The sequence below is a fragment of the Amblyomma americanum genome, chromosome 1, assembly GCF_052857255.1.
Source record: "Amblyomma americanum isolate KBUSLIRL-KWMA chromosome 1, ASM5285725v1, whole genome shotgun sequence".
In the NCBI taxonomy this organism is placed as follows: domain Eukaryota; kingdom Metazoa; phylum Arthropoda; class Arachnida; order Ixodida; family Ixodidae; genus Amblyomma; species Amblyomma americanum.
Genome location: NC_135497.1, coordinates 490,112,125 through 490,118,124, shown reverse-complemented (window position 1 = coordinate 490,118,124; position 6,000 = coordinate 490,112,125).

Below are 6,000 nucleotides of genomic sequence, written 5' to 3'. Positions count from 1 at the left end.
CTACCTGCGTTATTTTCACTTGCTCAGCGCAGTGGCGGAAGAAACAATGCAAGGGGTGTGGCCACAATCCTACCTTCTGCAGGTCGTCGCCAGGCTAATGGAGACTCTACACCTAGTGGATCAAGAAAGCAGCAAGAACGACCATGATCGGCCCCTATAGATAGCGGCGCGCACAACGTCAGCCAGCATCGGAGAAAATGTCTAGGCCTACCTGTGTTATTTGCACTTGCTCAGCGCAGCGGCGGAAGCCACCACGCAAGGGGTGTGGCCACAATCCTAGTTCCTGGAGGTCTTCGCCCGGCTAATGGAGACTCTGCACCTAGTGGATCAAGAAAGCAGCAAGAAAGACCACGATCGGCCCCTCCAGAGAGCGGCGCGAACAACGACAGCCAGCATCGGATAAAAGGTCGAGGCCTACTTGTGTTATTTGTACTTGCTCAGCGCAGCGGCGGAAGCAACAACGCAAGGGGTGTGGCCACAATCCTACCTTCTGCAGGTCTTCGCCAGGCTAATGGAGACTCTACCCCTAGTGGACCAAGAAAGCAGCATAAAGACCACGAACGGCCCCTCCAGAGAGCGGCGCGCACAACGACAGCCAGCATCGGAGAAAAGGACGAGGCCTACCTGCATTATTTCACTTACACAGCGCAGCGGCAGAAGCAACGACGCAAGGGGTGTGGCCACAATCCTACATTCTGCAGGTCGTCGCCAGGCTAATGAAGATTCTACACCTAGTGGATCAAGAAAGCCGCAAGAACGACCACGATCGGCCCCTATAGATAGCGGCGCGCACAACGTCAGCCAGCATCGGAGAAAAGGACGAGGCCTACCTGCGTTATTTCCACTTGCTCAGCGCAGCGGCGGAAGCAACAACGCAAGGGGTGTGGCCACAATCCTACCTTCTGCAGGTCTTCGCCAGGCTAATGGAGACTCTACACCTAGTGGACCAAGAAAACAGCAAGAAAAACCACGATCGGCCCGTCCAGAGAGCGGCGCGCACAACGACAGCCAGCATCGGAGAAAAGGACGAGGCCTACCTGCGTTATTTGCACTTGCTCAGCGCAGCGGCGGAAGCAACAACGCAAGGGGTGTGGCCACAATCCTACCTTCTGCAGGTCTTCGCCAGGCTAATGGCGACTCTACACCTAGTGGACCAAGAAAGCAGCAAGAAAGACCACGATCGGCCCCTCCTGAGAGCGGCGCGCTCAACGACAGCCAGCATCGGAGAAAAGGTCGAGGCCTACCTGTGTTATTTGCACTTGCTCAGCGCCGCGGCGGAAGCAGCAACGCAAGGGCTGTAGCGACAATCCTACCTTCTGCAGGTCTTCGCCAGGCTAATGGAGACTTCACACCTAGTGGAGCAAGAAATCAGCAAGAAAGACCACGATCGGCCCCTCCAGAGAGTGGCGCGCACAACGACAGCCAGCATCGGAGAAACGGACGATGCCTACCTGCGTTATGTGCACTCTCTCAGCGCAGCGGCAGAAGCAACAACGCGAGGGGTGTGGCCACAATCCTACCTTCTGCAGGTCGTCCCAAGGCTAATGGAGATTCTACACCTAGTGGATCAAGAAAGCCGCAAGAACGACCACGATCGGCCCCTATAGATAGCGGCGCACACAACGTCAGCCAGCATCGGAGAAAAGGTCGAGGCCTACCTGTGTCATTTGCACTTGCTCAGCGCAGCGGCGGAAGCAACAACGCAAGGGGTTTTGCCACAATCCTAGCTTCTGCAGGTCTTCGCCCGGCTAATGGAGACTCTTCACCTAGTGGATCAAGAAAGCAGCAAGAAAGACCAGGATCGGCCCCTCCAGAGAGCGGCGCGCACGACAGCCAGCATCGGAGAAAAGGTCGAGGCCTACTTGTGTTATTTGCACTTGCTCAGCGCAGCGGCGGAAGCAACAACGCAAGCGGTGTGGCCACAATCCTACCTTCTGCAGGTCATCGCCAGGCTAATGGAGACTCTACACCTAGTGGACCAAGAAAGCAGCATAAAGACCACGATCGGCCCCTCCAGAGAGCGGCGCGCACAACGACAGCCAGCATCGGAGAAAAGGTCGAGGCCTACTTGTGTTATTTGTACTTGCACATCGCAGCGGCAGAAGCAACGACGCAAGGGGTGTGGCCAATATCCTACCTTCTGCATGTCGTCGCCGGGGTAATGGAGATTCTACACCTAGTGGATCAAGAAAGCCGCAAGAACGACCACGATCGGCCCCTATAGATAGCGGCGCGCACAACGTCAGCCAGCATCGGAAAAAGGACGAGGCCTACCTGCGTTATTTGCACTTGCTCAGCGCAGCGGCGGAAGCAACAACGCAAGGGGTGTGGCCACAATCCTACCTTCTGTAGGTCTTCGCCATGCTAATGGAGACTCTACACCTAGTGGACCAAGAAAGCAGCAAGAAAAACCACGATCGGCCCGTCCAGAGAGCGGCGCGCACAACGACAGCCAGCATCGGAGAAAAGGACGAGGCCTACCTGCGTTATTTGCACTTGCTCAGCGCAGCGGCGGAAGCAACAACGCAAGGGGTGTGGCCACAATCCTACCTTCTGCAGGTCTTCGCCAGGCTAATGGAGACTCTACACCTAGTGGACCAAGAAAGCAGCAAGAAAGACCACGATCGGCCCCTCCTGAGAGCGGCGCGCTCAACGACAGCCAGCATCGGAGAAAAGGTCGAGGCCTACCTGTGTTATTTGCACTTGCTCAGCGCCGCGGCGGAAGCAACAACGCAAGGGGTGTAGCCACAATCCTACCTTCTGCAGGTCTTCACCAGGCTAATGGAGACTTCACACCTAGTGGACCAAGAAATCAGCAAGAAAGACCACGATCGGCCCCTCCAGAGAGTGGCGCGCACAACGACAGCCAGCATCGGAGAAAAGGACGAGGCCTACCTGCATTATTTCACTTGCTCAGCGCAGCGGCAGAAGCAACAACGCAAGGGTTGTGGCCACAATCCTACCTTCTGCAGGTCGTCACCAGACTAATGGAGATTCTACACCTAGTGGATCAAGAAAGCAGCAAGAACGACCATGATCGGCCCCTTAGATAGCGGCGCGCTCGTCAGCCAGCATCGGAGAAAAGGTCGAGGCCTACCTGTGTTATTTGCACTTGCTCAGCGCAGCGGCTTTAGCAACAACGCAAGGGGTGTTGCCATAATCCTACCTTCGGCAGGTCTTCGCCAGGATAATGGAGACTCTACACCTAGCGGACCAAGAAAGCAGCAAGAAAGACCACGATCGGCCCCTCCAGAAAGCGGCGCGCACAACGTCAGCCAGCATTGGAGAAAAGGCCGAGGCCTACCTGCGTTATTTGCACTTGCTCAGCGCAGCGGCAGAAGCAGCAACGCAAGGGGTGTGGCCACAAATCTACCTTCTGCAGGTCTTCGCCCGGCTAATGGAGACTCTGCACTTAGTGGATCAAGAAAGCAGCAAGAAAGACCACGATCGGCCCCTCCAGAGAGCGGCGCGCACAACGACAGCCAGCATCGGAGAAAAGGACGAGGCCTACCTGCGTTATTTCCACTTGCTCAGCGCAGCGGCGGAAGCAACAACGCAAGGGGTGTGGCCACAATCCTACCTTCTGCAGGTCTTCGCCAGGCTAATGGAGATTCTACACCTAGTGGACCAAGAAAGCACCAAGAAAGACCACGATCGGCCCGTCCAGAGAGCGGTGCGCACAACGACAGCCAGCATCGGAGAAAAGGACGAGCCCTACCTGCGTTATTTGCACTTGTTCAGCGCAGCGGCGGAAGCAACAACGCAAGGGGTATGGCCACAATCCTACCTTCTGCAGGTCTTCGCCAGGTTAATGGAGACTCTACACCTAGTGGACCAAGAAAGCAGCAAGAAAGACCACGATCGGCCCACCCAGAGAGCGGCGCGCAAAACGACAGACAGCATCGGAGAAAAGGACGAGGCCTACCTGCGTTATTTGCACTTGCTCAGCGCAGCGGCGGAACCAACAACGCAAGGGGTGTGGCTACAAATCTACCTTCTGCAGGTCGTCGCCAGACTAATGGAGACTCTACACCTAGTGGACCAAGAAAGCAGCAAGAAAGACCACGATCGGCCCCTATAGATAGCGGCGCGCACAACGACAGCCAGCATCAGAGAAAAGGACGAGGCCTACCTGCGTTATTTTCACTTGCTCAGCGCAGTGGCGGAAGAAACAATGCAAGGGGTGTGGCCACAATCCTACCTTCTGCAGGTCGTCGCCAGGCTAATGGAGACTCTACACCTAGTGGATCAAGAAAGCAGCAAGAACGACCATGATCGGCCCCTATAGATAGCGGCGCGCACAACGTCAGCCAGCATCGGAGAAAATGTCGAGGCCTACCTGTGTTATTTGCACTTGCTCAGCGCAGCGGCGGAAGCAACAACGCAAGGGGTGTGGCCACAATCCTAGTTCCTGGAGGTCTTCGCCCGGTTAATGGAGACTCTGCACCTAGTGGATCAAGAAAGCAGCAAGAAAGACCACGATCGGCCCCTCCAGAGAGCGGCGCGAACAACGACAGCCAGCATCGGATAAAAGGTCGAGGCCTACTTGTGTTATTTGTACTTGCTCAGCGCAGCGGCGGAAGCAACAACGCAAGGGGTGTGGCCACAATCCTACCTTCTGCAGGTCTTCGCCAGGCTAATGGAGACTCTACCCCTAGTGGACCAAGAAAGCAGCATAAAGACCACGAACGGCCCCTCCAGAGAGCGGCGCGCACAACGACAGCCAGCATCGGAGAAAAGGACGAGGCCTACCTGCATTATTTCACTTAGAGAGCGCAGCGGCAGAAGCAACGACGCAAGGGGTGTGGCCACAATCCTACATTCTGCAGGTCGTCGCCAGGCTAATGGAGATTCTACACCTAGTGGATCAAGAAAGCCGCAAGAACGACCACGATCGGCCCCTATAGATAGCGGCGCGCACAACGTCAGCCAGCATCGGAGAAAAGGACGAGGCCTACCTGCGTTATTTCCACTTGCTCAGCGCAGCGGCGGAAGCAACAACGCAAGGGGTGTGGCCACAATCCTACCTTCTGCAGGTCTTCGCCAGGCTAATGGAGACTCTACACCTAGTGGACCAAGAAAGCAGCAAGAAAAACCACGATCGGCCCGTCCAGAGAGCGGCGCGCACAACGACAGCCAGCATCAGAGAAAAGGACGAGGCCTACCTGCGTTATTTGCACTTGCTCAGCGCAGTGGTGGAAGCAACAACGCAAGGGGTGTGGCCACAATCCTACCTTCTGCAGGTCTTCGCCAGGCTAATGGAGACTCTACACCTAGTGGACCAAGAAAGCAGCAAGAAAGACCACGATCGGCCCCTCCTGAGAGCGGCCCGGTCAACGACAGCCAGCATCGGAGAAAAGGTCGAGGCCTACCTGTGTTATTTGCACTTGCTCAGCGCCGCGGCGGAAGCAACAACGCAAGGGCTGTAGCCACAATCCTACCTTCTGCAGGTCTTCGCCAGGCTAATGGAGACTTCACACCTAGTGGAGCAAGAAATCAGCAAGAAAGACCACGATCGGCCCCTCCAGAGAGTGGCGCGCACAACGACAGCCAGCATCGGAGAAACGGACGATGCCTACCTGCGTTATGTGCACTTGCTCAGCGCAGCGGCAGAAGCAACAACGCGAGGGGTGTGGCCACAATCCTACCTTCTGCAGGTCGTCCCAAGGCTAATGGAGATTCTACACCTAGTGGATCAAGAAAGCCGCAAGAACGACCACGATCGGCCCCTATAGATAGCGGCGCGCACAACGTCAGCCAGCATCGGAGAAAAGGTCGAGGCCTACCTGTGTTATTTGCACTTGCTCAGCGCAGCGGCGGAAGCAACAACGCAAGGGGTGTGGCCACAATCCTAGCTTCTGCAGGTCTTCGCCCGGCTAATGGAGACTCTGCACCTAGTGGATCAAGAAAGCAGCAAGAAAGACCAGGATCGGCCCCTCCAGAGAGCGGCGCGCACGACAGCCAGCATCGGAGAAAAGGTCGAGGCCTACTTGTGTTATT